The sequence below is a fragment of the Lissotriton vulgaris genome, chromosome 1_1 (genome assembly GCF_964263255.1).
Source record: "Lissotriton vulgaris chromosome 1_1, aLisVul1.2, whole genome shotgun sequence".
In the NCBI taxonomy this organism is placed as follows: Eukaryota; Metazoa; Chordata; class Amphibia; order Caudata; family Salamandridae; genus Lissotriton; species Lissotriton vulgaris.
This window is the reverse complement of record NC_141685.1, coordinates 272,443,221-272,470,545: the sequence shown is the minus strand read 5'-3', so window position 1 is coordinate 272,470,545 and position 27,325 is coordinate 272,443,221. Positions and strand designations below refer to the sequence as shown.

At 44.6% G+C, this 27,325-nt stretch overlaps 1 long non-coding RNA gene across 1 annotated transcript; it reads left to right on the top strand.

Annotated features, from left to right (window-relative positions):
• The first annotated feature begins 320 nt into the window (after positions 1-320).
• LOC147746906 (uncharacterized) lies at positions 321-26,713 on the top strand. The gene is made up of 3 exons (XR_015299453.1): positions 321-481; positions 25,595-25,658; positions 26,655-26,713. It is a non-coding gene; the product is annotated as an uncharacterized LOC147746906 (long non-coding RNA).
• Positions 26,714-27,325: the final 612 nt, after the last annotated feature.

Genomic DNA, 27,325 nt, shown 5'->3' with positions numbered 1-27,325 from the left:
CCAGGTGTGCTTAAAGCTCAGCTGGGGGCCGAGTTCAGTGGGTTCCTTACACACTGACCGGGTTTTGCTCCATCGGTGTGTTGCTGGGCCGGGCTTTGCTCCGCCGCTTTTCCTGCTGGCTGTTTTGTTGCCCCCCCCCCCCCCCCCTGTTTGACACCTGACGGGCTGACGGGCTGGACTCGGCCCTCTGGACTACAACGCCCAACTCTCCCGGGATGGGCGAGGACGCCGCATACGTCAATCCTCAGCGCCAGGTGCCGCTTAAAGCTCAGCTGGGATCCTCGCCCCGCGAGACGCGCGCAGGACGCACCGGGCGAAGCTCGGGCAAAGGGCAGGCCGATTGTGGCCGTGTGTGGCCGTCCAGGGCTAGAGGAGGCTGGGCTGGGCCACGGCATTTGCGTCTCTACCTTTCGTCTACATTTCTATTACTAAGGACTGGAGCCTGGACACACTTAATCAGTCTTAGTGAAAACGAGGGACAGTGAGTACTGTGTACTTGTTTGTACTTATTTGAATCGGATATCTCCGGTAGTATTATATACTGACCTGACATAACATAAGAGAAGTATTAGTGTACTGTACAGGGTTTTTATATCCTAAGCTATAAGAGGGTCATATCATCTGTTTTGTATTGTTTTGCGGATATTGTTTGGGTTTGAACTATTAGCACTGTGTCAAATAACGATGGGTCGGAAAAATGTTAAAAATAATATGGTTACTGGGGGCTCTAGTATAGAAACATATCTGGTTAAAGCTGTCAGTGCCATCAACGGAGAAATAGGAAGAGCAGAGAGACGAATCTCCTTGGGTACAAGTGGTTTGCCTATAAATCTGGATACCGCGGAAACACCCATTGAATCAGGAGATGCTGCTTCCTCACCTATAAAAACCCATTTAGATCCTGCCGAAGGGGTTCAAATTAATAAGAGCCCAGAATTCAACTCACCTCATATACAAACACTTAATACTGACTCGCCTCCACTCAGAGCCAAAAGGGAGTGTAGGAAAACACAGAGTAGTCAAGGGGCAGTAAGAAAGGTTAGGAAAGTGAATCCCACTGCATCAGCTAAAGAATCAAGTCATAAAGGGGAATCTAAATGATTTACGTATAACCCAGATTACTAATGTAATTACAGGAAGGATTGAGGCATGCCTTAAACCCCTATACGCTAAGTTAGATTTAATTAATGAGGAAATAACTAGGCTTAAGTGGGACCTGACAATACAAAATGAGAAATTGAACAAAAACACAATAACCCCAACTAAAAAACGTGGAGGTATAACGGTGAATACAACCCAAGAAGTTATACCGCAGGAAAGTATGGGAAATGAGGCAGCCCCAATTGTATCTGGACTAGCAGGGGGAACGCAAACACAGAGTAGGGTAATTGCGCCCAGGATAATGATTTACTGGAGGTCAACCCTGGCACAGGAGAAGGGAATACCGAGACGGGCGGTATCGCTCAGTCGATCTGCCACCTGATTGCGTACCCTATGTGGTAGTTATTAGTAATGTACCTCCCCTTAGTCGGCAACAAGAAGAGTCCCATGACTCACTTAAGAACAAAAGCATCAGTTGGCTAAGTCATTATTGCGATTTTCCCGCGACATTTGCAGACCAGATTCTTACCACTCGGAGAGTTAAATGGATAGGCCCGTCGAGAAAATCCATAAAGGGAGATTGCATAATTGTCAACCTTAAAAACAGACACTATGCAAGAATATCTCTGAATAGACTGAAACTGGGACTATCTCAGGGGCATGGTACTTCATTATTACCACTGGCCTTTTTTTACAAACTGCATGGGCAAACTCGACTGAGGGGGCCCACCCAAGGTATAGATACAATTATGAGTAGGACTCTTTCACAACAGGGCAATAGGTTTAACTTGCCAGTCTTTAACAGGTTTCACTCTTTAGCAATGTAGAGGAAAATGACTGACTTGCAATGAATCCCCTGTATAATGAGAACATTACTGATGGGTTCTGGAAGAACACGGAAAACAGTGAGGAAATAGAGCATGAAATCCTGGAACAAGATAGCCTAACCGATAATGAGACATCCCCTGAGCTAGATTGGCAAATTCTGCACAACCCCTGAATATGGATAAGAATCCTGGTAAATGTGTAGGAAACAGTGCAGACAAACAGGAAAGAGGGGTCTCAATAGCCTCCTGGAACATCGCTGAATTATCTAACAAGCAGGAAACACTAGGATGGTTAGAGTTCTTTAACTCAAACGAGATTATCCCCCACATGCATCAAACTCCCGTTTTGCGATTCCAAATTTGCGATTTTTAGCGAATCGCAAATATGGAATCGCAAAACGGGATGCATCATTGAAAGTGGATAATATTTGCGATTCGGTAAAAATCGCAATTTTTACCGAATCGCAAATATTATGCGAATTCAAATGTGCGATTTCGCAATTTCCATTGATTCCTATGGGCCAAAAGGCCCATAGGAATCAATGGGAATTGCGAATTCGCAAATTGGAATTCGCAAAATGTTGATGCATTTCATGGGTGCAGGGGGGGGTCCAAAGGACCCCCCCTTGCACCCCTGAAATGTTTTTTTAAATGGATGTTTCACACACACATGTCCTAAGGACATGTGTGTCTGTAGCATGAAAGTGTTTAAAATGCTAATTTGAGCATTTTAAACATTTTTCGCAAATTACCGCGAGGTTCCCCCTCGTGGTAATTTGCACTTGCAATCTTCAAGATCGCAATTTTTTCAACAAATGATGCATTGCATTTAAGGAATCGCAAAATTGCGATTCCTTAAATGCAATCGCATTTTCCAAAATCGCAAAATTAGCGATTTTGGACAAAAAGCAATGATGCATCCCAAAAAGCATTTTTGGAATCGCAAACGGCCGATTTTAAGGAATCGCACCGTTTGCGATTCCAAAAATGCTTGATGCATGTGGGCATATATGTCTACAAGAGACATGGTGTACAGGGTCTATTAATTTTGATGGTTTTACCACGTATGAACTGCCGGCATTAAGATCAGGGTCCGGTAGAGCCAAGGGGGGCTGGTCATTCTAATTTCAATTGGTATTAACCTGACTGTAATGAAGTATATTAACATCGGGTGTCACTCCCAGGTTATGTGGCTAAAACAAAAGTGTGGTGGGAATGTACTCTTAAATAATTTTTACAACAACGTGTTTCACAATACCAGTTTAAGGTTGTAACTGAACTGGAGAAAGCTATCACTAAGCTATATGAGGGTATGAGGGCTGCATGTGACCTAATGTGGGTGGGTGGCTTTAATTTGCCAACCTGTTCATTCTCCAATACCAGGGTATGTGGTGTCAGTGAGGTGTTTGCAGAGGGCTCCTGTTGAGGAGACCTACCTTAGGACTGAGAATCTTTTCAGAAAAATTTTGTTTTTTTGTTGTTTTTTTAAATTATTTTCCCACTTCTTTTTTAGAAGAAGTAGGTGTCTGCCTAGAAGTGTCCTTCTCAGGACTGCCCATTAGCTGTGGTTTTTTAAAAGTTTTTTCACCCAAACTGTCCCTTCCCAGTTCTGCACATGCCGTTTTAATTTTTTTGGGAAGGTCTTGTGGTTGGTCCATAAAACTGACCTCTCTTAGGTGTTGGCAGATCGCCATTGAAGCTGATTCCCCTTTAATGTTAGCTAGTATTATTGTTGATACCTGGTCAAAATTACCCAGTAATTTCATACCTAAGCTCAGAGCTGGTTCAGCTCCATACTTTTCTGTATCTGTCGTAACACATCTGGAATTACTGCTAAGGAAGGAATACCATGAGTTCTGGTATATATGGCAGCCAAGACTGTACCCCAATTGGTGCAGTCCTCTAACTGTGGTGTGATCCCCATGGGCAAGCGGAGTGTTAGCATTATATGCTTTCAAATGGTGTGGTATTTAGAAATACTGCTTCTAACTGGGTGATTTTCTGAGCTACCCAGAAAGGAATCTGTTCATGTTTCGTGGGCAGTTTACCCATTACTGTGTGTAAGTTTTTTGGAGTGATTTTAGTAGCGGTGCTCTGTGTAGGAGCTGTATTATTTGTAGCTACCGTGGGCTGGACACCAAGTGTCCTCATGACGAGTTACGTCATGGCTCTGTAAGAGTTTTACCTACTCTTTGTGTTGTAAGAGTAGTGCATCTTGTGGCATTATATCAATGTCAGGATGTTGTGTGTAGCAGGCTAATGTCGGCCATGTATCTCCTAGTCTACCTAGTGGACAAAGCCTGGTTTTATTTATTTGTTTGTAGGGCGCCATTAAACCAGAAATTGTGATTCTGGTTAGTGAGCTGAATCTTAATCTCCTCAAAAGGAGTGTGGACCGCTGGGACTTCTTCATGTATGTAAGAATGAAAAGTCTGAGTTATTGCATTTGCTGCTGGGAATATAACCCAAGAATAGAACACATCTGTTTGATCATCTTCGTGTGCCTCTATAATTATCACTGTAACTCCTCGGTCTGTTAAATCATGTCTGAGGGGTTTTTGTGTGAGTCCATGCCTGATTTTGGGTGCAAAATGTATTGCATTTGCTTCCTCTTTGTCGTTTGAGACCTGTGTCCCAGTGACAGAAGCAGCTGCCTCAAGAGACATTGTGTTATGAAAACAAAATGTCCTAGAAAAGGGTTTTCAGATAAGGTTTTAAAAAGGCACAATTGTTCGGGAACTTTTTCCTTCAAGCTTGTTTAACCAAAAGCCAATATATAGGAAGATTGCCTACTCAGCTGTGGCGGAATTTTGTGCCTACCCACTCCAGACGTCTCTGGCATTTTGTGAGTAGGGGTCTCTGATAATAAGCATGACTGAATTACTCAGTTTCTACTGTTCTACTGCTTTCACCGTTGGGCGCCATGTAGTGCAGTTCCTATATCCCTTATAGGTTCTGCGCATTGGAATAACATACACTATAGGCTTGGCATAGGACTGAGGTCTGTATGCCCCTATCATGTATATTAAATGTAATTACTGTGTACCAGCTAGCACAGAGGCCACTAGAAACTTCTTGAAGACAAGAAGGGAATAGCTTCTGGCAACCACATAACATAAAACCCACATCCCTCAGGATCATGGAAACAATATACTACTTTTCATTCAGGCACTCATCTCAGAGAGGTACATAGAAGAAACAGTTGGGTGTGTTTACAATAAAATTTATTGCACAGTTGTTCTTCTAGAACTGGTTATATGTGCTGCGACAACTGTTGGACAGTAGCAGAGAATTATGGCCAGCAGTGCCGTTAAATAAAAAGGCTTTGTATAGTTATACCATTTTGCAATATTAATGAACAAATACATGAAATACAGAATGCATTAAGATAAAGCCTATATTCCTATGATGCCTAACTAGATGTACCTAAGTGTACCTAGCATGTGTGTAGGTCTCTAGAGAGCCAAGAATCCCCCTAGGAGTTAGTCTAACCCCTTTACCTTAGTGGGACTTCATCCTGATCTTGAGCTGGACACCGACAGATGGGTGATGGACCTCTGCCTGCTGGAGCTGTGGCATGACGCAGGTTGCAGCGCCTCGGGCAGAGTGTCGGCCTGGAAGTCTCTGTCTCCTCTGGTTTGCTTGGGCAAAGGGAGGTATACTTATACTTGATCGGTGTCTTTGGATTGACGTATGGTGGTCAGAGGAAGATGTCTCACAGGAAGATGTGTCAGATGAAGTTCCAAGAATTTATAGTGACATAGGTTAGTCACTGTTGGACATGGAGATTACGTATTTAGGAAGGAGCGTCTTCTGCACACAGAGCACACAGTGTTCTGATAAGGGGACATCCTCTCTGTTGCTCGTTATTCTGAAATGAGGGCTAATCTAGGTCAAAGGCCTGCCTGTTTCAGTAACACAAAGGATTTGTGCCTCTGAGACAGGGTACCTATGTAGGGCCTCAATTTCACTCATGACAGTATATCTTGACATTGTCAATGGAGATATACCTGTTTTCCTTACGACGTGGAAGTGGTGGTAAAATGACTGTTCTTGTGTCCTTCACTCCAAGCACTGGAACCGGAGCTGGATAAGAGGGACCACATTTTTTCTTATTTTCGATCTTCCCTTAAACCAGTTCTCCGACTTGGGGTAGCCAGCCAACTACCAGAATCTGCAACGCAGCTTGAGATGTGCAGGGCAAATATTCCTTTGCAAGACTGTCTCTCGTCTGTTGTAGATTCTATGAAACATTGCAATGTTCATCTATGTCAAAGGTGGCATCTAAGGCCGCCTGGTCTAGACCGTCAAGGTCCGGGACATACATCTTGATACCAAAGAGCATTTCGTATGGGGTCCACCCACCCAGAGACCTTCTAGGCAGATTATTTAGGGCATGCTGCACGCTACTGAGGTGGGCCAGCCAGTTCCTGCCAGTGCCTATAACTCTAGCCGTCAAAGACTGCTTTAAATCTCGGTTCATTTGCTCCACAACACTATCACCCTCAGGTCTGTATGGAGACGAAAACTTGACTTTGACCCCCAACGAAGCCATGGCATCCTTATACGCCTTAGAGGTGAAAGCAGGACCCTCATCAGAATGGAAGGTACCACAGGCAAAAATCCCTACAAAGATACGCAAGTCTCTTATGACAGTTCGCGAATCAGCGCCGCGGTGCGGCGACACCCACACAAAGCGTGTGCATGAATCAACTGCTTTTAAGATGTACTTATATGCAGTATCAGAAGAAAAAGGACCGCAGTGATCTAAGTAAACATAACCAAGTGGTTTAGTAGAAATGTATAACTGTGTCTGGGGCGGACGCGCAGCAGTTGAAGGTTTAATCTGCTGGTAAATGTCACATTGAAGGACATAATCACGTGTCTGTTTGTACAGTCCCCGCCACCAGAAACGTAGTTGTAACTGAGAAACAGTAGCCAAAACGCCTGCACGCGCAGTCGCAACACCTTCATGGGCAGCTGTAATCAGTGTGGACCTGCGATCCGCGTTGGGGATCAACCTTTCACCAACGTCAGGTATTTTCTCATAAGGTACTTTATCAGGACTTAAGTGGTATGTGTACTTCGAAGGGACCCCCTTAGGATATTTACTTGCCTTCTCAGTCACAGCAACAGCTGCCAAGATATTATCATCAATCTTACTTTTGGAACGTGTAACCGCTGCAACCAAATATGTTTATACTGCTGATTTTGTGACCTCATCCGCCAAAGAATTACCAACAGCGTGGACTCCTACGCGCTGATGACCAAGAGTATGAATTACAAACACGAGCGGCAACTGCCCTTTAACCTCAGCCACTCGGACCCAGATCATTTTATGTTTTATTGTGCTACCCTTGGAATCACGAAAATCATTCTGAATCCAAAAGAACAGGTTCTCATTGTAAGACTGGACACAGTAGTAACAATCACTCACAATAAGAGTCGTCACACTAGGATCAGCGTACTCCAATGCAAGAATCAGAGCATGAAGCTCTGCCAATTGTGCAGTGCAGTCCCCTAAAGTCTGCATGTGCACGGCCCTGGACTTGAACTCATCGTTCACCATGGCACCTACCACAATGGCGCAAGCTGAAACGTACGCGTGCTTAGACCCATGAGCAACTTGCGCTGAACCATAAGTGTATATGATGCAATGGAAATCCTCCAAAGGACGCATAGTCAAAGGAGCAGGATGAACAAATTCGTACTGCAAAAACTCTTGCGACTGGAGGGAGGCATCAAAAATAAACGTGACATCCGGAGATGTCAATGATGCTGCCCATTGTATCCACCGTGGGTGCAAAGCTTTAGAATTCGTTACACTGGCTTTCGTCACTGCCTCTAAGGCAGGATACGGGGTAATAACCAACATGCGTTTTCCCTGTGACTGTGCACGTTCCTTAAGAATCGCCATCTGCACTGCTGTCAAAACTTTTTCCACAGTGGAAAACCACATTTCTGCCAAAGTGTACAAGTGTGACTTGTAAGCAATAGGTACTGTGTCTCCTTCGTTAAAAGTAAGGAATGTGAAACCCACCGCCCCAGGGATGATTCTTATCACGAGTCAGTAAGAATTTAGATTCTAGGAGGTCTGCTTGCAAAGATTGCAAAACAGCAGTATGTTCCGGTAGCCAGCAAGATTTGGTAAAAGTAGGTTGTATCAATGCATACAAAGGCTTGATACGCTGGCCATATTCAGGAATGTAAGTATGCCCGAAATTCAAACATCCCAGCAAGGACTGTAATTTTTTCAGAGTTGTCGGAGCACGCAGTTGTGCGCATTTCTCCAAGAAGTGAGGAGCCAATCCTCGACCTTCATTGTTGAGCTCGTAGCCCAGGAACAACACTGTGTACTCTGCAATTAGAGACTTTGCAAAGTTAAATTTGTAACCGAAGTCCACAAAGCTACAAATTATGCAGTCAACTCGATACATATGCGCCCAAAGTTCGTCGTCTGTGAGATAAATGTCATCCACATACAAACACGCATCTGGGTCCACTCTCTCCAAGAGAGAGACTTTGCGGGCAGCAAACACGCCTGGACTATTCTTATAGCCCATTGGTAAATGTTTGAACTGTCTTTGTTTGCCGCCGCTTGTAAAACTGGTCCATTGGGAACTTAGACCATCCAAATGGTGGGCAAAAAAACGTTGGATATGTCAAGCATGGTTTTAAACCGCTTACGCACAAGACTATCCACTAAGGCAGAGCTGTGAGTATTCTGTACTGCACAGGTACGGCAATGCAAGTTCAAATCCCGGTAATCCAATACCAAACGATATGATCCGTCAGGCTTGGTCACAGTAAAAAGAGGGTTATTCATCGGTGACACACAAGTTTCAATTGCACCTTGATATTCCAATTGTTCAAGAATTTCTGAAATGGAAGCCTTAGCTTCACGTTGGATGGGATATTGAGGTTGAGGCTGTGGCATAGACCGTAAAGGAATTTTGTGATGTGGAGGAAATTTATCCCATCCACAGTGTGTACGGCACAGAGCCGGCGCAAGAGCCTTAGCCCACTCTTCTGCAAAATTTGTCGCATGCTCCTTCGAGACAGTGTGCGCGAAACTAGGGAGGATTACCTCCTCCCCTCTCGGAGCTGCGAGAACAAAAGGTGGGGGCCAGTCAGCCTCCACCAGCAAAATGCCATAGGTAGTTGTAAGATTTTCCCAAAATACTCCTGTTATGGTAGGTTGTATGTCACCTTCAATTAAAAGGACAATTTAAAAAAGTCTATCAGGGGGAGCTACTCTTGTATCAGCTGTCTCCACAACAACATACTGGTCAGTCGCTGTCACCTTCAGTAGTGGACGCAGGGCCTCTCGCACTATGGTAATCTCTGCCGCGCTGTCCAGCAAAGTCAGAGCCTATGTCTAATTCCGAAGCTGCGTTCTTACTATCTGTGGCATATCTCGCTGTTAAAGCGGCAACTTTCTTTTTCTGAAACTGGGGTCTTTTCAGTGTCGAATCGTCCTGTTTGCCTTTACTGTCTTGCGGGCGGGGCTGGTCGCGTCCTTGCTGGCCACCCCGACCTCTGCCGCCTCCTCCACCACCAGTCGATGAGGTCGATGAGTCCTGAAAAGAACGAGGAGAGTGTTGTTCAGAAACCTGAAACGATCAGGAGATTTTATCGTTATTTAATTATAGTCATAAATACGTTCTGTAGGTGCAGACACAGGCGATGGTGGACGTTACCCTGTTTCTGCTGTTGTTGTTGTTGTTTACCCTGTTTCTGTTTTTTCAGCCAATTTTGCTTCTTAGCCTTGGGCTGGTCGTCTGTTTCCGACTTCTGCCCTTGGGTTTGCTTTGTCTCTTTTGTCGAGAAAGGCTTGAGACCCAAACTGTTACGGCCCACGGTTTTATAGGCCGCCGTAATAATTCTCGGTAACTGGCGGCGTTTGTCGGCATCGGGAACCGCCTGCAAAGCATTAGACACCTGAAAGATTACCGCAGCCCCCTTGACATTCGCAAGGACCAGATCGGCAACTACGTCAAAAGTGCCGCAGAGCCGCATCCCCAATTCAACCTCTGCCTCCGATCCGTGCACATCTTGAACACGCTTAATGACCGCAGGGAGGACAGTCATTGACAGAGTCCCAAAGCACCTCATGTACACCGCCGCAAAAATCTTACCCCAAGATTCACAGTCACTAGCTTCGGGTATCAATTCTTTAGGCAAACTAATTGTCAGAATCCTGTGTTTCTCATCAGGAGTCGTGTTAGGAAATACTGCTTCCAGCTGGTAAAACTTCTCAGCAAGCCAGAAAGGCATATCATCCTTATCCTGGGGGCGCTTGCCCATCACAGCATTGACCATAACAGGACTAAGCTTCATACCGCTCGGTCCGTCTGGAAAAGCCGCAGCCCCCGGGGCCCCGCCCGGGAGGTGGCGTGTAATGTACTGTACTAATGACCGAATTACACTAATTGCAATTACATGTACCAGCCGTAAATCTGCAACGGGAACCGCACCATGTCTAGGATGCGGTGTAAAACCAATATACTACAAGAAAACCTAGGGGTCTTGGTTGGGAGAGAAGGATCAATCTCCTATTTGGAGGTAAGGATATCTTTCACAGTCTATCGAATACCAAGCACCTTTGCCATGAAGGTAAGCATTCAACCAATGAACACAGACCAAGGAGTGATTGTCGGGGAAACCAGTAAATACATATTGGATTCCCATCAAAGTCTTGTTTTGATCAACACTATCATTTGGTCATCCCTCGTGGATGGGGTGTCTCTAGATCATTGAGACGTTTCTACCATACCCACGGTGGAAGTTGGGTTTGGACCCACAATCACTCCCAGACCAAGTAGAAAATGATGTATGATATATGATGAGAACAAGTGCAGTGCAATAAACCAAAAGTGGTGACGTGGTGAATTTTAAAATAGGATAGAGGACAATAAGAGAAACTGTAATGAAAATTGGCCTCTTCCTAAATAAAAACAGAAACAGTGCAAATAGAGACAGTTTCAAACAAATAACTGTATGGGGGCCAACATGTTTCAGCCTTCAGGGAAAGACACTCGGCTTTCTTCAGGGCCTCTGTTCTTCAATTAACTAATGCTACTGCATGTGTAACAAGGAATATGACTTTCCTACAAAGAAACGTGAAAAAAGGATATATATGACCGGAACTGATTTTCTCTGTGTCACTCCAACAACTGTATCACACCCGGATAGACCGGAGGTCGGACCTCACCTCTCCTGGACCAGGCTCAGGAATTAGGAGGCCCCGCTCTGTCCGTTGTGGCCTCTGGCGGATCCTGAGTCAGGGGGAGGTGTAAATCAAGCCAAAACAGGCCAGGTAGCGCTTAGAATGGACAAAGGACCTAACCTAGATATTAGTAAAGAGTGGGGTAGGGCGCCACTAAACCAAACTCGATGCTGCCAAGCATTAATCGGAATTTCTTGTGTCCTATAGAGAACATATTCCTGTGGCTCGACAGTCGGAGCACAAGTGTCGAACACATTAGTATTTGCGTTGACAGCCTGAAAGGTCACCCACGAATAGAAAATTTCGTAAGGGTAAGCCACTTCTGCACTCACTACCAGAATAACTGCCATGCCATCCAACGCGACGTCATCACCTTGCAAATGATTGCGAACCGCAATACGAGTATGTCAACGTTAGCCATAGCCACACAGCAAGAAAGAGGTACAACAAAAACTACGTAGCACAACTGGGTAGTAATTCAAAAGGAAACCGTTTGAAAAGATTCAAGCTTGAAAAGACCTATGTAACTATAGGTAGGTTTGCCCGAAACCACTGCCTTCCGGAAACAATAGTGAAGGGTGTTAAGGACCGATATTAGCACTACTCAAGTGTCATGTAATAATACGACCAACGGTTGGGCGCCATGTCGCAGGGATCCTGCTCTTACACAGAACTGTACATAGAGACTTAGAACCTCAGTGAATTAAGGTGTACCAAAACTCACCTCAGTATCCAAAAATCCCCTACCAGACTAGCAATCAGTGTCTCATTGGTTCTTCAATACCCCCAAAGTTTAGACAACCCAGAACATGGACTTAGAACACCTCAGGTAACGTGGAACACATGAATACTCTTTCGTTATACTAACATACCAATCAAGAACAAGGAGTAAATGAAGACACGTGCAAGTTTGAAATGTTTATTACTAACGCAGTGTTCTCAAGCGCAGCATCTTAACTAATAGAAGCAAACATATTATAAGTAACAAGGTTATCAGCATAGTTACTAGTCCATGAAATACAAAGGGACAAAGCATGTTAAAATGCTACAAGGAATAAATGCTAAAGGTTAACTCAGCCTTACCCTCCCTTGCTAGTATATTATCCATCCATACTAATATAATAAAGAGAGAGCCCAAACAATTGAGGCGGGTAATTTCAGGAACCACAGCACCAATCACAACACCCAATACAGCGTTGGAAAGGGCAGTTGCAGCAGAAGGATATAGGCTATGCAGACCCCCACCATATACATTTAAAAAGTAAAAGACCCATGCCAGCAAAGTAGTCCCTTGTGGGCGTGTCTGCGTTGTGCTGTGGGCTTGTGCTGGGGGGTGTGACAAATGATGGGGGCGTATGGTACGTTCCACCCTTCGGGCTGGACTGTTCCCGTGAGGCACAGGGTCAAGGCTGATTTGCATATGGCCATGTCTGAACTGGGGTTGTGTAGAGTGCAAAAAAACGATGGATTTAGGCCCAGATCTCTGTACTGGGGTGAATGTATGACATTGTTCTGCATTCTGTCCATCAACTGTTGTTTTTGCGTTTGTCACCCCGAGTGCGATGGGTATGATGGGAATGCTCAGACGTGAGTCCCATGCTCTCCACAACACTGGAATCAAGCTATTCTGGTTGAAGATGGCTGGAGCCAGAAATCGGTCCTAGGATGTTTGAGTCAGGTCCAGGAAAGACATGGCTTGGCAGTTCGGCCTGGAATGTTCCCATACGGCAGAGGGTGAAGGCTGAGGTGGTGTGGAGTGCAAAAATAATGATGGATTTAGGCCCATATCTCTGTATTGGGGTGAATGTATGACATTGTTCTGCATTCTGTCCTTCAACTGTTGTTTATACATTCTGCCCTTCATGCCATGTCTTATATTGTGTGCTGGGGGTGTGGGTGTGTGTGGGGCGCGCATTTTGTCAAATATTTCATTGTTTTTTCTTCCCAGGTTCTGTACATTCCAGCTCCGGATGTCTACTCTGCTCCCTTTAAATACCCCTGCACCCCATAATCAAAACCCACCCTTACTCCTTAAAATACCCCAACACCCTTAAACACTAACCCATCTTAACCCTGTAAATATACCCTGTACCCCAAAACCCAAACCTATACCTAAATCCTAAAAATACCCCTGTACCCCAAAAACCAAACCTACCCCTGAACCCTAAAATACCCCTGCACTCCAAAACCCAAACCTAGCCCTGAACCCTTAAAATACTCCTGTACTCCGAAACCCAAACCTAGCCCTGAACCCTAAAAATACCCCTGCACCCCAAAACCCAAACCTAGCCCTGAACCATAAAAATAACCCTGTACCCCAACACCAAAACCTACCCCTGAACCCTAAAATACCCCTGTACCCCAAAACCCAAACCTAGCCCTGAACCCTAAAAATACCCCTGTACCCCAAACCCAAACCTAGCCCTGAACCCTTAAAATACCCCTGTACCCCAAAACCCAAAAGTACACCTGAACCCTAAAAATATCCCTATACCCCAAAACTCAAACCTAGCCCTGGACCCTAAAAATACGCCTGTACTCCAAAACCCATACCTATCCATAAACGCTAAAACTACCCCTGTACCCCATAACCCAAAACTATATCTGAACCCTTAAAATACCCAAACACCCCAAAACATATACCTCAGTACCCCAAAACATATACCCCTATACCCATACTTACCTTATCCAAACATTTAAAAAAAACATGCTTTTACCATTCATGCATTTACAACGAATTTCGTTGTAAATGTATGCGTGGTAAAAGCATATGAAATGTAATGCCATGCATCATAATGGCATTGCGGAGTCATGGTACTTTCATAATGAAAGTATGCGGAGTGATGGTCTGCGGAAAAAAATCGCGGAATAATGGGTGTTTACCCTCCCCTGGTAAGTACATTGGTGGCACGGCGGCCCACATCTCCAGCAACATACTCATATTTTTTCACCACCCATTTGAAAAATGCACAGGTCTCTCTCATTGATGACCAGCACCGACATACACTTTTAGACACACCTCCCGCCACAAGTTCTAGAATTGCGAACTTTAGAGCTGGGGAGCCACGTTCGAATCTCGGCATCAGGTCAACATCCTGTGATTCCAGGCAAATTGCTTTGTCTCCCCGTGCCTACCTCAAATTAATGTGTTCTTGTGTAATGTAAATTGTGCTCATGCCATGTTGTCGAATTCGCTCTATATAATATTGCAAGGAAAATAAAGTAGGGAAACTCGAGTTCACACACTACTGAACGCGCACTCTTAAGTGCATCAGCAGTGCACTGTGAATCGGAGCGTTTCACAGGCCTGTCACAGATAAGAAATGCTATCTAAACAAAATCCTACAAAACAATATACTACTGGCCGGCAGCAATTCATACCCGGACAACATCGGGACAGGCTGCTAGTTATATCTAAAGAAGGTCTCTTTGGGATTTAGAAGGGCGGCCCCATACCTTTTGGTCTTAGTGGAGAGGGATCACATCATCTCCTACGATAGCTCTCTGCATTCGAATATTCATTAAGTGTGTAGCATGCTCTGCGCAGTGCCGTATTAAAACGCGCCAAAAGCCAAAGTTGGCCCCAGCTGCATACGTGTTATGTCTAGAACGGGCTCTGATCAGACTGAGCAACAACCACTGTGTTGAAATAACCTTGAAGGCCTCGGCACTCACTGTACAGACAGAGCTTACTAAGCAAAGCTGATACCATTGGAAAACATATTATTCATGTGTGAAGCAAAACATTCTACTAGGATCAAAGTATTAATAACAATATGTGCAGTGTGTAGAAGCAGCAGAAAGGAAAAATTGCGTTTAAACTTCAAATAAGCTCATGCTAACTTAACACAGTGTGAAGGCTAGGCCTATCGGTATGACAACATAGGACAACACTTCTTCATCAAATTATTGTAGTAACTCTGTTACTCTTGCTGAAAATACCCAGGGGCTATATACCCTTGAACGAGTCGACAAAATTGACATTGGGACGATAACGCACTGAATGCAGTCAGATACCTGCTTTCATGTGCTATATTTTGGCAGAAAAATCCATTTGAGCTATCAAGTGTTGTTTTGTATTTTTTTGCGCACAATGTTATTCATTAATGCGGCACTATGTGCATTTTGGACAGCAAATGTCTATGTGCATGAATTAAATGTCTGTATTCTAAAAGTAGACGATATGTATTGTCTGGTTTAGTGACTGGAAACAGAGGATTGTTCATTGGAGAGGTACAGTTTTTTAATGACCCACTGGTATTCAAGCAGATCTAAGATCTCCCTGACCTGTTTTTTAGCTTCTTGCTTTATTGTTTTTTTTGCCTCTGAGCAATAGGTGAAACTTTTAATGGGATTGGGTAGTAGGTTGAGTTCTCATTCCACCCAGAGTGATTTTTGTACAATACTGGAGCTTGGGCTACTGCCCACTCCTGTGCATATGTATGTTTAAGGTTAACGGGAACGTGGTTGGAAAATGCATGAAAAATTACACTTTCTCCCCTGGGGCACTCTATTACGAATGCTGGCGGCCAATCTTGTTCTTCTAACAGGATGTCATAACCAGATGATAAGTTCTTCCAAAAGAGGGCTTCTACTTTGCTGGTCTTGTCCCCCTCCATCCAGAGTGTTATTTCATATAACTTATGTGGGACGCTCACCCTGATGTCTGGAGTTTCCACTGTGATGTAATCATTAAGCATGGGCGGAAAATCCGTTACGCTCGCGGATTTTGCGGATTTTCGGTAAATTCGCAATCCGCGAGATCCGCGAATTTCCCGCAAAATCCGCAAATTCGCACGCAGCAGATTTTTTTTTCTTGGTGATACAATTTTGCTGCGTGCGGTGTAAGTTCGCAATTGCGAACTGGTACAAAACCCTCGCGAACTGGCAGAAATCCTTGCGAACTGGCAGAAATGCTTGCGAACACAAAAAAAGCATTCAGCAGGTTCAAAAGTTCAAACTCATCATTAGTAACCATTCCCTGTAGTGCTTCCTGACAAGGGCCCCTCCAGAGTTCAGTTGCTAGTTGCAACAATGATATGACCCTGCTCTGACCCTCACAGCAGGCTCATAGAATAGCTACAAGTAGGCCACAAAGGTCCTGGAAAAACAATTGCACTGCAACAGAAAGCAAATTACAGATAAGGAAGCAGGTGCCAGACTGGAATTTTAAAACAGTGACACATTAATAAATCAACCACAAATTAATTCATGTCAGTTGAAGCAGGCAGGTGTGCTTGCTTTCCCCCCCATAATCTACAGTGATGATGAACCAGAGGGTGGCATTGATGCACCAGAGGATGGCATGGGTGAAACAGAGGGTAGCAGGGGTGAAACAGAGGGTTCTGGGAACCTGTGATGATGAACCAGACGTAGAAACAACATAATTGTGACCGTTGCGAGCCGACATGTAAGTTCGCAATTGCGAATTGGTACAAAACCCTCGCGAACTGGCAGAAATCCTTGCGAACTGGCAGAAATCCTTGCGAACACAAAAAAAAAATCCGCAAATTCGCGAGAATTCACGGATTTTGCGGATTGCGAGTTCGCAAATTCGCAAAATTCACGAAAGCCAGATTCGCAAAATTCGCCCATGCTTAGTAATCATTCAAGTCCGCTGTCACCAGAATTTCCTTCAGGTTCTAGCAAGCTATTGTTACTTCTGCCGCACTGTCTAGCATCGTCAGAGCCCATTCCCCGATCAGAAGTTGTGTTCTCAGAATTCTGGGCATGTCTGATTTTCAGACCAGCAACTTTCTTTTTCTTAAATTGAGATTTTGAATTTTGCTTTTCTTCTTTTTTAGAAGTAAAGTGTTGAGCACGCTGCTTGTCTCTGGACTGTATGTGCTCCTCTCTGTGTTCTGACCGTCCTTCTCTTTCGTATCTGTTCTTCGAGCCCTGAAAGGAACGAGAGGAACATGTATCAGTATCCTGATAGCTGTCAGGTTTCCTAATATTATCAGTATTCCTAAGGTTGTACCTCTTTTCAGAGGGCTCCTGTGGAGGAGACCTGCCTCGGGACTAAGGGGCATATTATCAAGGAACGGCGTTAAAATCATTGCCGCTTTAGCGGCAGGAAAGTGCCGTAGAGCATTCCAATAGAAGCCCCATGTTAATACCCGAAGTTGGACTTCTATTTAAATTCTCAAGGGCATATTATCAAGCCCATTATCGCCTCTTTAGCTGCAGTTTTCTGCTGCTAAAGCGGCGATAATTTAAACGCTGTTCCTTGATAATAAGTCCCTCAGTTCTCTTGTCTTTAGAATTTTGTTTTTTATTATACCACTTCTTTTTAGAAGTGGTAGGTGTCTGCTTAGAAGTGTCCTTCTCAGGACTGCTCTGTAGTTGAGGTTTTAAAGCTTTCTCCCAAACTATCGCTGTCTAATTCTGCAACACAGTTTCAATTATTTTGGGTAGTTCATTCTCCTGATCGAATGGCGAGATCTCCCATAGGCATTGCCACTGATGCTGCTTCCCGTTTAATGTTAGCTAGTATTATGGCTGATACCTGGTCATAATTATTTAATAACTTCGGGGCACATTAGCAAGGAATTGCGATATATATTGCAAAACGTGCTTAGCGCATTTATTGTTATCGCTGCCTATCGCTGGATATGTTAGTGGAGAAAACGTTTATCTCTATTGTGCTAATATATCCAGCGATAGCGGCAAAAAGCCTGAATATCGCTGGAAATCCAGCGATATTCACGCATTAACGTCAATGGGGACTGAGGTTCTGTGACGATTCGAACCCGTGTTTTCGACATCGTCGTAAACCTATAATTCCGGTACCAGTGAACCGTAAATGATCCATATAGTATATCCTGGTGTTTTCGCTATGCTATGAGCAAGAGCACTCTTGTTACGAGCACATTTCCGGTACACCTATGGCATCCATTTTAGAATACGGCATCCATCTTGTATTCTTGCCCTCACATAGTCAATGAACAAACAGGACCTCTGATCAATTCATCTCGCTAAAGGACACGTAGGCTTTAGCCCGGCGATTCACCTTGTTAATGACACGTACACCTTAGTTCAGAAACGCTGTGGCCGCATGACTCGGCAGAAGCTGCCTCCTCTGCCTGAGGCCAGTCCTGCTATACTGGTTCTCGTGCTCGTTGGCCTGATCATGATTAGGCGGCCAAAGTTGGTAGCCTTGCCCATTTACAACCCACAAACATCTCTTATCCTGCTTTTCTATCTCCTACACCTGGCTCTGCTCCTTTCCTACTGGGCCTTTATTATGGGGAGGTAACGAAATTTACAATGAGGCGGTCCGGCTCTTGAATGAGAAGATGACATGAGATTATGATTGAACAGTGGGAACCCCTCATTCGTAATGTTTGACATCAGAACTTTGTTGACTGTTCCTGTTTGACGCCAAATATTTATTGTTTAGGATACAAAGTTTAAGAAATGTACGAGTATGTGAAGAATGTTGCCTACAGCTAAAAATCGTGTATTTAAGGAGCAACCCACTTAGTACAAATCAAACAGGCTCCTAGAATCTGCCCGTGTGTAGTTTCTGTGACTTCTGTATCCCTGCAGTAATAAACCTTTGGTCTTTGACGCCACCATCGAGAAGCCCGTGTTTCTGTTTATCTGTGCACCGAGACAGGTAGAACTCAGGGGTCTTCGGGTGTTATCCCTGACACCTCTGGACCATAATTAGTCCAGAACTCCAGGACTTAACCTGACAATCCACCTCCCATTAAAGAAACAGGTAAGTCATGTTTTACCAAGCGTTAGATTCTGACGATAATTGCCCTTAGTGCGACTTTATTTATCGCTTCGCCTGCCTTGCTAATAGGCGATAGCTGTTAGCGACTGCTTTCAGCTGCTAACAGTTTGGGTACGCCCACTTTGCATGTCATTAGCGATAAATATCGCTGACATGCAAAGCGGGCCCTAGACCAGTCGCTATCGCCTGAAAGCTGTTGCTAACTGCTGTTAGCGACAGCTTGCTGATAGGGCGATAAAAATATCGCTTAGCGGCTAAAAGTGTCTTAATACATCTGGTATTACTGCTAATGAAGGAATACCATGAGTTCTGGTATATATGGCAGCAAAGACTGTACAACAAGAGGTACAATCCTCTAACTGTGGTGTAATCCCCTTGGGCAAGCGGATTTATAACATTCTGTGTTTTTTAAATGGTGGTGTGTTTGGGAATAATGGGGCATATTACCAACAAGTAGCGATAATTATCGCTAAATAGGCTTAGCGACTATTTTTTTATCGCTGCCTATCGCTGGATATGTTAGCGGAGAAAACATGCTATTAGCAAAGTTTTTCTCCATTGCGCTAAAATATCCAGCGATAGCGGCGAAATGCGCGAATATCACTAAGAATACAGCGATATTCACGCATTAGCGACGAAATGCTCTTAGCCATGTTATCCACCTCCCATTGGACAACATGGCTAAGAATTAGTCTGAGCAGGCGTTAGTTTTTGGCGATAGCGTGAATATTTCCATCGCTACGCCTGCCTTGCTAATAGGCGATAACGATGTTAGCGACTGCTTTCAGTCGCTAACAGGTTGGGAACGCCCACTTTGCATGTCATTAGCGATAAATATCGCTGACATGCAAAGTGGGCCCCAAACCGCTCGCTATCGCCTAAAAGCTGTCGCTAACATCAGTTAGCGACAGCTTGCTAATAGAGAGTTAGAATTATCGCAGCTTAGCGGCCGAAAACGGTCGCTAAACCGGTGATAATTGCCTATCGTCACCCTTGGTAATATGCCCCAATGCTTCTAACTGGGTAATTTTCTGAGCTACCCAGAAAGGAATTTGTTCACGGTTTGAGCCTGTCCCTCGAGGAATGTTTTGATATTGCATAGTATATTATTCACTGTACTCTAGAATATCGTCCCAGGTCCTTTGGTTGGGAATGTATTTTTGCCCATAACTGTGCCTAGGGTGATCCTAGGAGGATAGGACCACCACCGAATAATTTTAGCACTTTGTGTTCAAGGCATCTGCTTGGTCCTCTCCCTAGGTTAGGAAAGTCCCCAAAAGCATAATGTCTCTCACTGCTTGCTATTTTTTATGTTTACTTTTGTGTGATGACTATATGCATTTTAACATGTAAAGATAGAATTATTTATTGTACAATTAAAAGCACAACTTGTTACATTTTTATTTTGTGAGGTGAATAGATGTATTTTAACATGCAAAGATAAGTTCGATTTCTGTTTAAACCCTTTATTGATACATGATAACAAGTTCATACACAAACTCTGGAATATGATACTGCACCCACAATCTATGGATAAAACAATGTTACCTTTACATTCCCAAAGCATGCAACCAGGTACCAGGTCTGGTGGCTCAGTGAACTACTGCATTCATTGAAAAGGTTTGTGTTCAACCACATGGTCACAGGGTCTAATCCCAGTAGGTCCATTCAACCTTTCAATCATCTGTGATTGATAAAATGAATACCATCAAATTGCATAACAACAAACATCGGCTATTCAACACTTTACAAATACACATGTAATGCTATGTAGCCAATCACAAAAGTTAGCTTTGAAAAATACCCGTCAATGAGAGAGGTGATGATTTTGGGGTCCCCCCTAACCTAGGTAGAGGACCAAGCAGGTGCCTTGAACACAAAGAGCATATCATGCTCAAGGATTGTAGTGGAACCATCCTCCTAGGACCACCCCAAGCGAAGTTATGGCCACAAATACAATGCCAACCAACGGCTCAGCAAAGCATTATGGGGCAAGATTCTAGAATTTAGTGAATCTATACTACTATTATGAAGAGAGAACTTGCACCTTTTGGCCAGGTAAACTCGGGAACCACAGCACCAATCACAACACCCAATACAGCGTTGGAAAGGGCAGTTGCAGCAGAAGGACATAGGCTATGCAGACGCCCACCATATACATTTAAAATGTAAAAGAACCGTGCCAGCAAAGTAGTCCCTTGTGGGCGTGTCTGCATTGTACTGTGGGTGTGTGCTGGGGGCGTGACAATCGCTGGGGGCATTCCGTCACGAGTGTTGTTTTTTCTTCCCAGGTTCTATATATTCCTGCTCCCTTTAAATAGTAATTCAGTGGAGGTCCCATTCTCTTACAACCACCCCAAGCACAGTTATGGACAAATATACAACTAAAAGGCCCTGCAAAGCATTATGGGATAAGCTTAGCATAATGTTTAGCATTCATGAAAGGGTTTCAATGTTTTTGAATTTTACTCATCAGGGACATCTTGGGACGACGAGGTGAACTGCAGCTTGATGTATAATATTTTAAATGCTATTGAATTTGCCTCATCAGGGACATCTAGGGATGGCGAGGTGAACTGCAGCTTGATATATAATATTTTAAATGCTATTGCATTTGCATCATCAGGGACATCTAGGGACATGAGGTGAACTGCAGCTTGATGTGTAATATTTTAAATGCTATTGCATTTGCCTCATGGGGACAACTGAGGAGAACGAGGTGAACTGCAGCTCTTTGTAGAATTATTTGGATACTATAATATTCACTTCCCACTGCTAATCTCGTCCCATAATGGTTTGCAGGGGCTTGATCTCAAAATCGTCACCTCTCTCACTGCTTGCTGGAAGCTAATTTCAGTTTTGTGAAATGACTATATGCATTTTAGCATGTAGAAATACTTGTTATTTTACCTTGAATATATGAGGTTTCAGTTTTAATAATTGGAAATCTGACGGAACGAAATATTGCGGATTTATTGTACCAAGTTTGCGCCAATTCCGCCACCCCTACTTTAAATACCCCTGCACCCCATAATCATAACCCACTCTTACTCTATAAAATACCCCAACACCCTTAAACACTAACCCATCTTTACCCTATAAATCTACCCTGTACCCCAAAACCCAAACCTATCCCTAAACCCTAAAAATACCCCTGTACCCCAAAACCAAAACCTAGCCCTGAACCCTATAAATACCCCTGTACCTCAAAACCCAAACATACCCCTGAACCCTAAAAATACCCCTGTACCCCAAAACCCAAACCTACCCCTGAACCCTAAAATACCCCTGTACCCCAAAACCCAAACCTAGCCCATAACCCTTAAAATACCCCTGTACCCCAAAACCCAAACCAACACCTGAACCCTAAAAATACCCCTGTACCCCAAAACCCAAACCTAGCCCAGAACCCAAAAATACCCCTGTATCCCAAAACCCAAACCTAGCCCTGAACCCTAAAAATACCCCAAAACCCAAACCTAGCCCTGAACCCTTAAAATACCCCTGTACCCCAAAACCCAAACCTACCCCTGAACCCTAAAAATACCCCTATACCCCAAAACCCAAACCTAGCCCTGAACCCTAAAAATACCCCTGTACCCCATAACCCAAAACTATATCTGAACCATTAAAATACCCAAACACCCCAAAACATATACCTCAGTACCCCAAAACATATACCCCTATACCCATACTTGCCTTATCCAAACATTTTTTTTTTTAAAACATGCTTTTACCATTCATGCATTTACAATGAATTTCGTTGTAAATGTATGCATGGTAAAAGCATATAAAATGTAATGCCATGCGTTATAATAGCATTGCGGAGTCATGGTACTTTCGTAATGAAAGTATGCAGAGTGATGGTATGCGGAAAGAAATTTGCGGAATAATGTGTGTTTACCCTCCCCCGTAAGTACTTTGGTGGCACACATCTCCAGCAACATACTCATATTTTTTCACCACCAAGTGGAAAAATGCACAGGTCTCTCTCATTGATGCCCAGCACCGACATACACTTTTAGAAACACCTCCCACCACAAGTTCTAGAATTGCAAACTTTAGAGATGGGGAGCTACGTTAGAATCTCAGCATCAGCTCAACATCCTGTGATTCCAGGCAAATCGCTTTGTCTCCCCGTGCCTACCACAAATCACTGTGTTCTTCTGTAATGTAAATTGTGCTCATGCCATGTTGTCGAGTTCGCGCTATATAATATTGCAAGGAAAATAAAGTAGGGAAACTCGAGTTCACACACTACTGAATGCGCACTCTTAAGTGCATCAGCAGTGCACTGTGAATCGGAGCGTTTCACAGGCCTGTCACAGATAAGAATCTATCAAAATGAAATCCTACAAAACAATATACTACTGGCCGGCAGCAATTCATACCCGGACAACGTCGGGACGGGCTGCTAGTATTATAGTATTAGCTCTAAGCTGAGCCGGAGAGCCTGCCCCTTGAGGAATGTTTTGCTATTGGATACTATAATATTCACTGCACCATAGAATATTGTCCCATAATGCTTTGCAGGGCATTGGTTGGGATTTCTTTTGCCCATAACTTTGCCTGGGGTGGTCTTAGGAGGATGGGACCACCACCAATCTTTCGGCATGATATGCTCTGTGTGTTCAAGGCATCAGCTTGGGTCTCCCTAGGTTAAAGGGACATCAAAATCATCACCTCTCGCACTGCTGGCTTTGTTTTCATTTTTGCTTTTGAGAGATGATTATGTGTATGTTAGCATGTGATAATGAAGTTACTTGTCCAAAGGTATGTGAGGTTTCTGATTTATCAATTGTGGTGAAATAAGACGTGTAGTGGTTCTGTACCAACTACACTCTTCCTTAGTTGTCAGCATGCCACAGCAGCTCCTTTACGGCTGGTTCGCACCTATCCAGCACACACACCTGGGTATATGCATGTGGTTATTATTTATGCATGGGGGCCTTGAGCACTACCACATCACATTCCCCACAGCCGGAGGTAACATGATGGTATACGCTCCACGAGACTCACTGCGGCCAGCATCGGCCTACCGCCAAAGGATGTTGAACTTCGGTGCACTGAGTTAGGGGCACCCTAAGTGCTGAGCGGGTGTGTGGCCTGCGATGATGGCCAGTCCTGGGGGTCCGGACTGGTAAGGATATGTGTGTGCTCTGCTGGACTGCAGTGTAGGCCTGAGCCGGCGGGCTGCGCAATGCCGATCGCCACGTGGCATGGCCTCACGTTTCACATAGTTAGTGGCTCCTATAGGGCTGTACAAAAGGGGGTGGTAATGGACGGAGGATGTGAACCAATCAAACACTCACTCCCAGTCAAAAGATCTGGGTTTAATCCATCACCGTTCTTTAGCCCACTCTGCCACCCCAGTTCAGACATGGCTATATGCAAATCAGTCTGACCCTGTGCCTCATGGGAACAGTCCAGCCCAAACTGCCAAGCCATGCCTTCCCTGGACCAGAAACAAGCCCCAGAGGACCGGTTTCTGGCATTCCACCCGTCTTCTGCCCGGCTTGCTTGAATCTAGTGGCAAAGTGAGCAAGGGACTCACCTCTGAGCATACGTGTGGCGGCCAAAAGCGGTACAAAAGGGGGTGGTAATGGACGGAGCATGTGAACCAATCAAACACTCACACCCAGTCAAAAGATCTGGGTTTAATCCATCACCGTTCGTTAGCCCACTCTGCCACCCCAGTTCAGACATGGCTATATGCAAATCAGTCTGACCCTGTGCCTCATGGGAACAGTCCAGCCCGAACAGACGAGCCATGCCTTCCCTGGACCGGAAACAAGCCTCCGAGGACCAGTTTCTGGCATTCCAGCCATCTTCAGCCCAGTTTGCTTGAATCCAGTGGCAAAGTGAGCAAGGGACTCACCTCTGAGCATACCCTGCCACACTTATGGCAGCCAAAAGCAGTACAAAAGGGGGTGGTAATGGACGGAGCATCTGAACCAATCAAACACTCACACCCAGTCAAAAGATCTGGGTTTAATACATCACCGTTCTTTAGCCCACCCTACCACCCCAGTTCAGACATGGCTATATGCAAATCAGTCTGACCCTGTGCCTCATGGGAACAGTCCAGCCCAAACTGCCAAGCCATGCATTCCCTGGACCGGAAACAAGCCTCTGAGGACCGGTTTCTGGCATTCCAGCCTTCTTCAGCCCGGCTTGCTTGAATCCAGTGGCAAAGTGAGCAGGAACGGGCTGATTTTCCTAATCATTCTGAGTTTGTAGTGGGCTGTTGTTGCTACTTTGTTTGCATGATCCATGAAGTTAAGACCCTCATCAAAAATGATTGATTCAGATGCTCCGTCCATCACCACCCCCTTTTGTACTCCTATAGGGCTGAGAAGCTGTGCAGCCTGCCATGATGCTGTGTGCACTGATATGTTTTCTGCCATTACGAAATCAAGATCCAGAATCACGTGTGTGACCTTGTGGCCCGCGGTGCGGGGCTGCATGATGTGGAGGGTACCAGGTTGTGGGCTTGGACCTTTCACCGGCACATGGTTGGCCCTCTTGGAGACACGCCAGTGGCGGAAGGTGAGCAGTGAGGCCTGTGTGCGCAGGGGCGGGCAATCACCACTGGGCGACGGGAGGGGCTGGGGTGTGCATTGGGGCGGGCAAGCGATGATGGCGTCTCAATTATGTGAACTCTGCCATTCATATATCTGGACTCTGTTTCAGGTGAGGGACCTGGTGAACTGCAGTGTATACTGGCACATGGTTGGAGACACACCAGTGGCAGCAGGTGAGCAGGGTCCGCAGTTTCGGCACTCTTTCTCTTTCTCTTTCTTCCTCTCACACTCTCTCTTCCTTTCCCATTCTTTCCCCCTTTCATTCTCCCTTTCTTTCTTTCTTTCTTTCATTCTCCCTTTCTTTCTTTCTTTCTTTCTTTCTTTCTTTCTTTCTTTCTTTCTTTCTTTCTTTCTTTCTTTCTTTCTTTCTTTCTCTCTCTTTCTTTCCCCCTTTCTTTCTTCCTTTCTTTCTTTCTTTCTTTCTTTCTTTCTTTCTTTCTTTCTTTCTTTCTTTCTTTCTTTCTCCCTTTCTTTCTTTCTTTCTTTCTTTCTTTCTTTCTTTCTTCCTTTCTTTCTTTCTTTCTTTCTTTCTTTCTTTCTTTCTTTCTTTCTTTCTTTCTTTCTTTCTTTCTTTCTTTCTTTCTTTCTTTCTTTCTTTCCTTCTTTCTTTCTTTCTCTCTCCCTCTTCCTCTCTTCCTTTCACCCTCTCTCTCTCCCTTTCTTTCTCCCTTTCTTCCTACATTTCTTTCTCTCTCTCTGTCTCTCTCTCTTTCTGTCCTTTGATGGGCGCATGACACACTTTCTTATCTTGTATTTTGTCTTCCAGGCTGTGACTTACAGATTGTCTAGAGAAGACCTGACAAGAGTCTGCAGTGTTGGCACTCTCTCTCTCTCTCTTTCCCCACCTCTCTTCCTCTCACTCTCTCACTCCCTTTCTTTATCCCTTTCTTTCTCTCTCTTTTTCTCTCGCTCCTTCCCTCTCCCTCTCCCTCTCCCATTCTTACTTTCACTCACTCTCTCTCCCTCTCCGTCTCTTCCTTTCACTCGCTCTCTCTCCCTTTTTTTCTCCCTTTCTTTCTCTCTCTCTTTCTCTCGCTCTACATCTCACTCTCTCTCTCCCTTTCTTTCTTTCTTTCTACCTTTCTTTCTCTCTCTCCTTCTCTCTCTCTATCTCTCTGTCCTTTGATGGGCGCATGACACACCTTCTTATCTTGTATTTTGTCTTACAGGCTGTGACTTACAGATTGTCCAGAGAAGACCCGCCATGACTCTTCCAAATATTTGTTTTGAGTTAATTTGAATAAAATGGTTTGTTTGGAAATTAAAAGTTGAATGAAGTGGTCTCCTTTTTCTGACCACACATGAATGTTCATTTTTGTCATTGTGCTACATCATGCAAATTGTTTTGTTCATGATTCCGTAAGGAATCATGAACAAAACAAGTCATCGAGAAAGCTGTCAACAACCAGCTCGCCGCATTCCTCGAAACCAACAAATCCCTCGACTCCTCACAGTCCGGCTTCCGAGCAAAACACAGCACTGAGACCGCCCTCATCGCAGCAACAGACGACATTCGAACTCTACTGGACAATGGAGACACAGTCGCCCTCATCCTCCTCGACCTCTCTGCAGCCTTCGACACAGTCTGCCACAGCACCCTTTTACAACGCCTCAGAAACATCGGAATCCAAGGAAAGGCAATGGAATGGATCACCTCCTTCCTCTCCGGAAGAACACAGAGAGTCCGCCTACCACCATTCAAGTCCGAGGCCTCTGAAATCATCTGCGGCGTACCACAAGGATCCTCACTCAGTCCCACCCTCTTCAACGTATACATGAGCCCCCTCGCGGCCATCGCACGCCAACACAACCTCAACATCATCTCTTATGCGGATGACAC